This window comes from Squalius cephalus (assembly GCF_949319135.1).
Source record: "Squalius cephalus genome assembly, chromosome: 13".
NCBI classification, from domain to species: Eukaryota; Metazoa; Chordata; class Actinopteri; order Cypriniformes; family Leuciscidae; genus Squalius; species Squalius cephalus.
Genome location: NC_137134.1, coordinates 15440016 through 15451706, shown reverse-complemented (window position 1 = coordinate 15451706; position 11691 = coordinate 15440016). Strand labels below are relative to the sequence as shown.

Here is an 11691-nt window from a genome sequence, read left to right as displayed (position 1 = left end):
CATTCTATACAATACCGGGATTTCACACTTTGCCGGTAACATATACACCTTATACGCTGAGTTTCGGTTCATTTATGAGACGAGCTCCAGTTCACGCGCCGGCGCCTCCGTGTGGTGATTATCTATTATCTGCTATATTTACTACTTATTTATTAAATCCAGGCAAATGGTTGATGAAACATTGATTAAAATTAAGATACAATTAATACAAAATGAAATTCACTTTAAAGAAAGGCTTTGTGCTTTCTGTTTGAGGTCTCTGTGAAAGTTTTAAAGCAGTCTTTTAGTGCCTCTTTCAGAGCGGTCACGTCCGTAAAATTGTTTTTTCTTCATAAATGCGAACACAAAAGATAAAATGAATATTTTATGTTCTGTGGAGTGCCAACCCTTCTTTATCCAGTGGGTAGTATTAATTTTGGTTTGTGCAGTGTACTTCACAGAATTACTAAAAAATATTTTGCCACCTAAAAGTTAAATATTTTTTTGTGTCACGTCTGTAACGCATGTGTAGCCTATTTGTGTCTGTAGACTGATATTTTTCTAATGTCTGGACTCCTTTATTAAGGAAGTATGGACATATAAACAGTTTCAATATGTAGCCTATTAAATGCATTTTCTGAGAATTTATATTTCAAGTTTTTACTGCAAATGTCACGACCATAATGCTGGGATTCCCCAATGTTAAAGAATTTATCCTCAGCTAGTTTTGTGGTGTAGGTCTATGTATTGTATAATGTTAACTTCAAATAAGGGGTGTGTCGCGATTCTGCCTTCTCACACCGTGACACAGGTTCGTGGATCTGAGTGTCGCGATTTTGGTTTCATATTGCATATTGTTAAAGTCCTAATTATTAGAGTATAGACATTAAGAGAATAAATTGTTATGCAAGTACTTTTACTTTTAATACTTAAAGTACATTTAAAATCAGGTACTTATTACTTTTTACTTAAGTAGGGATTTTATTGTGGTACTTCTACTTTTACTAAAGTAAATTTGTCTCTGGTTATTTGTACTTTTACTTAAGTACTGAGATTCAGTAATTTCTCCACCACTGGTCCTATACTGAGGGCTTGTCTGGCAAACATTCTTTCTGGAAAATCATCCAAACACCTACTGCACTGAACAAACCCACTTCATCCATTAGCACCAAACCCATTTCAGTGCATTATCATGTACCTCATCCAAGCAACTATCATTTAATTCTGGATTACCCTGATAAATGTCAGCAGAATCCGTTCCTGGTCTTGATGGTCCCTGTGGCGCCCCATCAGGTTGAAGCTCGTAACGCCATCCGGAGCACGTGGGGGAATGAGAGCACAGTCCAGGGAAAAGCAGTGATGACTCTGTTCTTGGTGGGTTTGACTGGAGGATCCGACTCTGAAAAAGCTCAACAGCAACTGGAGGAAGAGAGCCAACAACACAGAGACTTACTGCAGAGCAACTTTGTGGACTCGTACTTCAACCTGACCATAAAGACGATGGTGATCATGGACTGGTTGGCCACTTGTTGCCCTCAAGCCAATTTTAGTATGAAGGTCGATTCTGACATGTACTTAAATCTGGAAAACTTGATGACTCTCCTATTGGCACCAATCACACCCAGACAGAACTACATCACTGGTTTTTTGATGTGGAACCAGCATGTTATCAGAAACAAAAAATCAAAATATTACGTCTCAGAGGAGCTGTACCCCGAACCGAAATACCCCACATATGTGCTGGGAGTAGGATATGTTTTCTCCAATGACCTTCCCAAAAAAATAGTTGAGGCTTCCAAGGACGTGAAGCACTTTAACAGAGGATGCATATGTGGGCACTTGTCTGAAATGGTTGGGCATTAAACCCTCACGCGCACCAGATCCTTCCAAGTTTCTGACCTTTATGAAGGTCTTTCCAAGGTCATTACAACAATCGCTAGGTCACCGAAGCAGATAATCGAGTTCTGGCAAAGTGTTGCAAAAAATATCCAACTGACATTTTTGTCTTGATACCCCCTAAAACAAATTCCTTTAGAAATTATAAACATGCTCAATTTAAAGTGGTAAACTGAAGTCATTATGTGTTGCAATTTCAACTTATTTTTGTATAAATTTACACAAAAGGGGCCGTATTCACAAAACAGTTTATCTTACCAGTCCGAATTTTTTGTGTGCGTTTTTTCGTATTTGTCATTCTAAAAATTCGTCACACACAGAAACCTTGCACACTGAGTCCGATGCCTATTAATTAACCCGTAGCGGAAAAATTCGCAAAACAATACAAAATGGAGCCTTCAGGGAGTGAGGATGATTTTGATGTCCTCTCTTCATAAAAAGAGGAGGGGGGGGGGGGATATTTGGTCCATCCCGAGCGATTCAAAGTTTACTTCACAGATGTCAGTGGCTCAGTTTGACACACATTAAAAAGACCACCAATTTCTGTGAACGAATTGATCTGATCAGTTCTGGATTTTGGCGTTCGCTTGTACATGGCTCTGAATTGACTTCTCAAAATGCTTGCTACGGATGCGAATCTGTAGCATGCATTTTGAGAGGGGTTTTGACAATTCAGAGCCACTGAATGATGAATACAAAAAAAACACCACCCAGACTCCTCACGCTAGGCTGGTTCCTATTCCCAGCCGGGAATACTTTGGGTTTAGGCTAAATTTCAAGCTTGGAGCCCTCAATCCCCTCGAACGGCATGCTAAATACCCTTATTTTACTCGTTAAGGGGAGAGCAGGGGCGAAAGTACAATTTTTTCAGAAAAACATAATTTGAAAAGATGATTTTTTAGACAGAGATATATTTTTGCTGTGGTCTGTCACTCACAAGTATGGTCTATCAATACCCAACCCCAGATCTTTACCAATTAGGCTACTTTCACCCCCGTTCTCCCTCAATCATATGTAAGTGTGAACTTGTGAAAACAACTGCCACAGGTAATCGGGCATTATTTATTTATTAAAGATTTATTTTTGGCATTTTTGCCTTTTTATTATGATAATCAAAGGTCTTTGATTGCAGTGAGTAGACAGAAAGCGAAGTGAAGTGGGAGAGAGAAAGCGGGGACGGGATCGGGAAAGGTCCTCGAGCCGGAACTCGAACTCGGCTCACCGAGCTGCCCACAAGCATATCGGTGCAAATGATGGGAAATTATTTTTAACTTGACTGCAATGTTTTATTCTCCATTATTGCATGTTACCTGTACATAAATTAACCTTTAAGTTATGTCATCGCAGATTAAAATCTATAAATCAAAATATTCATTGCATTTATGTAGAAAAGGCTTAGCACCCAAGGCTCTATCGCCACTAGTGGAAAACGAAACCATAGCCATGCCAGCTGGCTCGGATCGGCACTAAATTAAACGGTTAAGCGAAGAGAACGAGAAGTATGTGTAACGACTGAGACAAGTCAGACACAAGTATTTGTTATAGGTTAACAAATGATATTTAGAACTCACTCTGGGATCTGTGGCCCCATTCCCCCAAACAGGGCAAGAAGGTCTTAGTTACCATGACCACGATCAGATAAGTTGCTTTTATGACTCTAACCATGACCACGATCAGATAAGTTGGTTTTATGACTCTTAGCAATGTGAACAGGGCCCCTGCTCACAAGAAATACAGTCATCAGAACAGACTTTCCTGCATTCATTTATCGATGAACTGATTAATATGAAATTAACATGCATTCCAGAACATTTTGTGATTGATTTACTGTCTTGTGTTGTGTCTTTTAATACTATTATCTGTTGATACTATTATCTCTTTGATACTATGTATTTTATTATAGAACCAACGGTCAACGTAACCTCACGTATACCATGTTTGGTCTCTATAAATTGGTACTTTGAAGATCGAAATGATTGTGTACATGATATGCCGATAGCTGTGCAACATATTAGTATTACAAGAATCTTTCTTAGTTTCGTCATCAGAAATCAATCCAGCTACCATTGCAAATGAGCACGCTTAGAACAAAGATTCATAAATCAACCACAGTGGAATCTCCCGCTTGGAAATTCCACCCTTCTCATTGGTCAAGCAAACCCGGAGAGGTGGGGCAAATCCACAGTGAACCCCTCTCTCTTCTCTTCTGGCCTCTACTGCTGCTTCTTCAAGTTGATACTGTGTTGATACAAGGACAACCTCAGGAGTTCAATGTCTTCATTCAATGCGGACGAAGTCCATCGCAACTCCCACCATTTGCTCTGCGTGTCCTGCCGGCCCAGAGCCTGCAGGCCACAATCTGCACTCCAGCCATGAGAACAGCGTCGAAATAACCATGCAAGTTCATCATATCTTCTCCATCCAGCAGAGAAGAAAACGATTGCAACTTGTACAGTGACATTTGACACTCACGGACACATCAACGAACTCAATTTTCAACCACTTCAAGAATTGTGTCCACTGCACAGACCATGCAAGTATCAATTTAATGAAGTGCTCTGAAAATGATAAGCTGATGGTTCTTTTCATAGTTAAATAGATCTTTTCCATAGTTCCATTTCCTGTTTCCGGTTCCATATCACTCACCATTTTACCTATGCATGTATGTATGTATGTATGATTGTATGTATGTTTGTTTAGTTTAGTTATGTTTGTGATTTAGTTAATAAAACTTGTGAACAATATGTATTTGGTTCTGATTCTCTGATTGCAACAAAGTCCATTTTACGATCTTGATCTTGTTACATGCTCTAAGCGCTGTACATGCTAAGAAATAATAATTTTTTGGTGGCCATGAAAGATACGCTTTTCTTAGAATTCGTTCTTAGAAGAGTTCGTTGGAACTGATTAATTGATTGTAATATTAATTTAGCTACCTCAAGTTAATCCAATTAACTGACCCAAATATTAATAATTAATCATAACTGATAATTATGAGTTATTATTAATATTTCCCCTTTGAGCTAACTTGTTACATATGAAAGACACCGGTGACGCAAGAGTTGCACTTGTCTTTGATTGCAAAGGTAAAATGCAGTCAACAAAATCATTTTTGCCAAATGCATGACCGAAATGTGTGCACTTAATTATGTTCTTATACTTTTTTTAAAATAGTATTTTTATTCATGATAATATGTGGATGTGGATTAGATTAGATTAATACCAATAGGCCTACTATTTTTTGAAAATCACTTGTTAACTGTTGAGAATGTTCTCTAGGCTTGTAATCAAAAATAGCCTAGGACATCTGTACATTTGTTTGTTGCAATTGAGACGTTTACATTTGCTTGTTGGGGTAGGCTTATATTGCTATAACTGACAAAGTTTCCCATTTGTATTAGCATAATTTCACAAGTTATATGGTTAATAAAATCTTTAAAAAAAATATTACATTATTGAATTCCCCTAATAAAAAGTCAATTGAGTCAGACAGTGTAAAAGGTGTGAGTGTGGATTAGTAATTTGGCACCTTGGTATGAAGGAGAAAAATGTTGGCCCTCGTCACTATCGAAGTTGCCCATCCCTGGTGTACAGTGTCTTCGGGCGGATTGCTGAGGCAATAGCCATTTTTGTGATTGTTTGTGATTTGGTTTTAGTCAAGTGAAGTCAAGTCATCTTCATTTATATAGCGCTTTTAACAATGTACATTGTTCCAAAGTGGCTTTACATTGATAATAGGAAATTAAAGTAACAGAGATTGTTTTGGCTTTACAGCAGCTCAAGAATAAAGTTATTGTCCAGCTATTTAAGTTAGTTTTGATTGATTCACTTCACTCGCAACGATCATTAGTTATTAACTTATGTGTTGCGATGTGGCAGGAATGAAGCAGAGAGAGAATCCATATATGCAAGCGTTATTTTAATAAAACAAACAGGAAATCCAGGGCAAACAATGGACCACAGAACTCAGGACAGAAACAAGGAAATAGCTATAACGACCGACAAACAACAACTGAAGCACAGAGGTTTAAATACACAGGCAAACAAGCTAAACAAGATAACAAGGGGGCGGGGCTAATTAGAAACACCTGGAAGACTAATAAACGAGAAAAACTACAAAGGACTACAAAACATGGCACAGAACAGGAAATAACAAAAACAAAAATTCTATCTGTTCATCATCAATATATATATTTAAAAAAGTGGCGTTGATATAAGCATGGCTGTATTCCCTAGTTGCTTGAAACATTGTTGTTAGTCATAATTACTTGGATCCGCATCGCAAGTCAATCAGCAACTGTAATTCAGTTTCCAATTCTAGACATGCCCCTGTGTCTGTGTATGCTGTCTCTTCATATTCTACACAGATTTATGCCATGTAGAGATCCACTTCCTGTAGAGGTTAGGTGTAAGAGGTTATTCATAGCAACAACTTGTAAAGGTGCAATTTTCCTTAGAGCTTCGACTTGTACCATGTGATCGCTGTACCACCTGACCATTTTTTCATTGATAGTGTTGCCATAGAAACACTCAATCTTCTAATTATGTCATCTGGCGTGACTGCAGCGCTCCACTCCTCCAAACCTAATCAAACACACCTGAACAAGCTAATCAATGTCTTCAAGATTAGGCTACTAGAAAGCTACACGCAGGTGAGATTCATCAGGGTTGGAGTTACCCAGACTTCCTTGGATCTATAAATCTTTGGACAGCAATTTATGCAGCACATGTTTTTGGTGTAGTTTTGTGTGCCTCACTGTTCCTACTGACTGACTTATTCAGTGTGTTTTCCAGTAGAGTTGATTGTGAGATCACAGGTCAAGAGGATGACAGCTCGAGTGTACGGCTCGTTGAGTGTTGTTTTATTGTGTCTGTCTGCATGTTTGAGCACAAACCATGCTGGAGTCATAGGTGAGAAGATCTTTTAGCTTAATTACACTGCCCGAAGAAATGCATAAATGCCTTACAAAATATGATGTTCAGTACAATTAGTTGTAATTGTAAACTTATGAACAACATATTGATGGATGTCGTCTTTCTGCATTACTTGTATAACACACCTCAACAGTAGTGGGGTATTTCTACTTGATTTGAAGCAGATAAATGTATGAATATTTTCAAGTTTGAGATGCACACTGTGAAACCCCTGACTTTTTAAATACTGAAACTATTACAACAACACTCCTGTGGTGTCTGGTAAAGCTGATGGTCGTGCCGTGGAGGATGTACTTGTGATTGAGACTGCTCTGGAGGACAATGTTAATTAAACTGAACTAAATGTGAAACTATAAAGTAGAATGACTGAACTAGTATTTTCTTGTAAAACCTACTCTGGTCTTGGACCACTTTTCATTTGTCATGTGTCTGTATCACAGCAAAGCCAGGACAGTGTCCAAGCACAAAATCTGGAGGAGGAAATTGTGCAGAGTTGTGTTCCTATGATAGTGACTGTCCGAAACATGAGAAATGCTGCAGCAATGGATGTGGACGTCAGTGTATGGCTCCATTTACAGGTATTTATGTTCTATTCGTGTTTGAGTCAGCCGCCTTGTTGTTTCAGTTGGATGCATTTTATCATTCACCGTGTATTGAGTATTGAGCCGATAGCACAGTTTCAAGCACGTGATTGCTTTACAAATTTAATAGATGATGAATAATACTTAAAATACAATTCTTTCTGTAAGTACAACTTGCTGTTCATGCTTTGTTTTGTACTGTACATCTAAGACTGAATGTTGCAAAACGGACTGACTAAAGCTGACTATCTGAATCCATGCAGTGACGCCTGCAGCTGAACCAGCAAAGCCTGCAGTTTGTGCTGAAAACTGCCAACAAACTCACCCTGATGCCCCATGTTCTGGCCCTAAGGGGGGTCCTCCAGAGTCTGTATTGATGCCTGTGGCCGAACCAGTGAAGCCTGGGGCCGAACCAGCAAAGCCTCCAGTGAAGCCTGCAGTATGTGCTGAAAACTGCCAACAAACTCACCCTGATGCCCCATGTTCTGGCCCTAAGGGGGGTCCCCCAGAGCCTGTAGTGAAGCCTGCGTCTGAACCAGAAAAGCCTGCAGTATGTTCTGAAAGCTGCCAAAAAACTCACCCTGATGCCCCATGTTCTGGCCCTAAGGGGGGTCCTCCAGAGCCTGTAGTGAAGCCTGCGGCCGAACCAGAAGAGCCTGCAGTATGTGCTGAAAGCTGCCAAAAAACTCACCCTGATGCCCCATGTTCTGGTCCTAAGGAGGGTCCTCCAGAGCCTCCAGTGAAGCCTGCAGCCGAACCAGCAAAGCCTGCAGTATGTGCTGAAAACTGCCAAAAAACTCACCCTGATGGCCAATGTCCAGGCTCTAAGGGGGTGTCCTCCTGGCCATAAAGAATGTGGCCATGCATGCAGTTAACAGTGTTGATTTTACCGTTGATGTATGGGATGTTTTTCCTGTTTAACAAATAAATCACATACTTTAAGTCTCTTTATTTTATCATTTTATTCATTTGCCTGAAGAGTTTCATTTTATATTGCAGCAGCTGTTGCCCAAAGTGGTTCACAATAACTAAACACAAATAACAGTACGGGGAAAAAAAAACCTAGACAAGGTAATGCTCAAACACCCATCATGAAGATGCCCAGGAAGTCTTAAAAGATGTGCTTTTAACATTTTAGTACATTTTTCACGTATCTGTACTTAATTAGAATCAATAGTGCATACTTTTGACTTTTACTTTGTTACTTTTTGCAGCAATTATTATACTTTCTACTCCACTACATTTCTACAACGTTTCTTTACATTTTCTGATCATTTTTCCACCCTGCCAAAACACAACGCATTCTCATCCTAGGGCGTCATATACTGACGCTTTTGACATTTCGTCAACATCCGACGCACATGGCACCCTTTAGCGTCAATATGAGATGCAGATTATGGGTAGGTTTAGGTCTGGGTTAGGGTTAGACCGCTAGGAGGTGCCTTCTGGCCCATATTTATCTGCGTCTCATATTGACGCTAAAGGGTGCCATGTGCGTTGGATGTTGACGAAATGTCAAAAGCGTCAGTATATGACGCCTTGGGATGAGAACGGGCTGCAAAACAGGGATTGAAAAAAATCTCCATGTTTTCGGTGGTGAGCGTTCATGTAACGTAAGGGTGGCGCTGTCAATAAAGCACCTAGAAGCTGTCACAAAGAACCGGCAAAAATAATGATTATGAATATGTAAAATATAGCAAGGAGACATTTTAATTGTTTATTAATAAGCAAGTGTTTTCTGTGTCAGTGTCGGCTGCAAAGATGAAGTTGACGATGCTGACTCGCGATCTTTGCAGTAGTGAACACACCAGAGAGAAATGCACATTTCATAAGGATTACATAAGCAGATAGCAGTCTGTTTTCTTTCGTTTTGGATTGCTCTGTTTAAAAGTAGACATTTCAAGCTTTCTATTATATATATATATATATACCTGTATATATATTTCTCAGGTCTGTGAGGCAAGTATACGCTGACCTTATACGCTTACACCTTAAGCGTAAACATATGTTACCGGCAAAGTGTGTAATCCGGCATTCTATAGAATGCCTAGGTAATGTATAGAATTAGGTAATGTATTTTTGCCAAAAACCATCAGGCATTCTATACATTGCCTAGGCATTCTATACAATACCGGGATTTCACACTTTGCCGGTAACATATACACCTTATACGCTGAGTTTCGGTTCATTTATGAGACGAGCTCCAGTTCACGCGCCGGCGCCTCCGTGTGGTGATTATCTATTATCTGCTATATTTACTACTTATTTATTAAATCCAGGCAAATGGTTGATGAAACATTGATTAAAATTAAGATACAATTAATACAAAATGAAATTCACTTTAAAGAAAGGCTTTGTGCTTTCTGTTTGAGGTCTCTGTGAAAGTTTTAAAGCAGTCTTTTAGTGCCTCTTTCAGAGCGGTCACGTCCGTAAAATTGTTTTTTCTTCATAAATGCGAACACAAAAGATAAAATGAATATTTTATGTTCTGTGGAGTGCCAACCCTTCTTTATCCAGTGGGTAGTATTAATTTTGGTTTGTGCAGTGTACTTCACAGAATTACTAAAAAATATTTTGCCACCTAAAAGTTAAATATTTTTTTGTGTCACGTCTGTAACGCATGTGTAGCCTATTTGTGTCTGTAGACTGATATTTTTCTAATGTCTGGACTCCTTTATTAAGGAAGTATGGACATATAAACAGTTTCAATATGTAGCCTATTAAATGCATTTTCTGAGAATTTATATTTCAAGTTTTTACTGCAAATGTCACGACCATAATGCTGGGATTCCCCAATGTTAAAGAATTTATCCTCAGCTAGTTTTGTGGTGTAGGTCTATGTATTGTATAATGTTAACTTCAAATAAGGGGTGTGTCGCGATTCTGCCTTCTCACACCGTGACACAGGTTTGTGGATCTGAGTGTCGCGATTTTGGTTTCATATTGCATATTGTTAAAGTCCTAATTATTAGAGTATAGACATTAAGAGAATAAATTGTTATGCAAGTACTTTTACTTTTAATACTTAAAGTACATTTAAAATCAGGTACTTTTTACTTTTTACTTAAGTAGGGATTTTATTGTGGTACTTCTACTTTTACTAAAGTAAATTTGTCTCTGGTTATTTGTACTTTTACTTAAGTACTGAGATTCAGTAATTTCTCCACCACTGGTCCTATACTGAGGGCTTGTCTGGCAAACATTCTTTCTGGAAAATCATCCAAACACCTACTGCACTGAACAAACCCACTTCATCCATTAGCACCAAACCCATTTCAGTGCATTATCATGTACCTCATCCAAGCAACTATCATTTAATTCTGGATTACCCTGATAAATGTCAGCAGAATCCGTTCCTGGTCTTGATGGTCCCTGTGGCGCCCCATCAGGTTGAAGCTCGTAACGCCATCCGGAGCACGTGGGGGAATGAGAGCACAGTCCAGGGAAAAGCAGTGATGACTCTGTTCTTGGTGGGTTTGACTGGAGGATCCGACTCTGAAAAAGCTCAACAGCAACTGGAGGAAGAGAGCCAACAACACAGAGACTTACTGCAGAGCAACTTTGTGGACTCGTACTTCAACCTGACCATAAAGACGATGGTGATCATGGACTGGTTGGCCACTTGTTGCCCTCAAGCCAATTTTAGTATGAAGGTCGATTCTGACATGTACTTAAATCTGGAAAACTTGATGACTCTCCTATTGGCACCAATCACACCCAGACAGAACTACATCACTGGTTTTTTGATGTGGAACCAGCATGTTATCAGAAACAAAAAATCAAAATATTACGTCTCAGAGGAGCTGTACCCCGAACCGAAATACCCCACATATGTGCTGGGAGTAGGATATGTTTTCTCCAATGACCTTCCCAAAAAAATAGTTGAGGCTTCCAAGGACGTGAAGCACTTTAACAGAGGATGCATATGTGGGCACTTGTCTGAAATGGTTGGGCATTAAACCCTCACGCGCACCAGATCCTTCCAAGTTTCTGACCTTTATGAAGGTCTTTCCAAGGTCATTACAACAATCGCTAGGTCACCGAAGCAGATAATCGAGTTCTGGCAAAGTGTTGCAAAAAATATCCAACTGACATTTTTGTCTTGATACCCCCTAAAACAAATTCCTTTAGAAATTATAAACATGCTCAATTTAAAGTGGTAAACTGAAGTCATTATGTGTTGCAATTTCAACTTATTTTTGTATAAATTTACACAAAAGGGGCCGTATTCACAAAACATTTTATCTTACCAGTCCGAATTTTTTGTGTGCGTTTTTTCGTATTTGTCATTCTAAAAATT

The 11691-nt window shown here is 39.1% G+C and overlaps 2 pseudogenes across 2 annotated transcripts; both read left to right on the top strand.

The window, feature by feature from the left end:
• The first annotated feature begins 733 nt into the window (after nt 1–733).
• LOC307169597 (beta-1,3-galactosyltransferase 2-like) lies at nt 734–1989 on the top strand (annotated as a pseudogene). The gene is made up of 2 exons: nt 734–790; nt 1069–1989. The product of its transcript is annotated as a beta-1,3-galactosyltransferase 2-like (transcript).
• Nucleotides 1990–6553: 4564 nt separating this feature from the next.
• Nucleotides 6554–11497, top strand: LOC307169596 (annotated as a pseudogene). Its single transcript has 4 exons — nt 6554–6786; nt 7251–7388; nt 7655–8163; nt 10577–11497. The product of its transcript is annotated as an uncharacterized misc_RNA (transcript).
• The last annotated feature ends 194 nt before the right edge of the window (nt 11498–11691 follow it).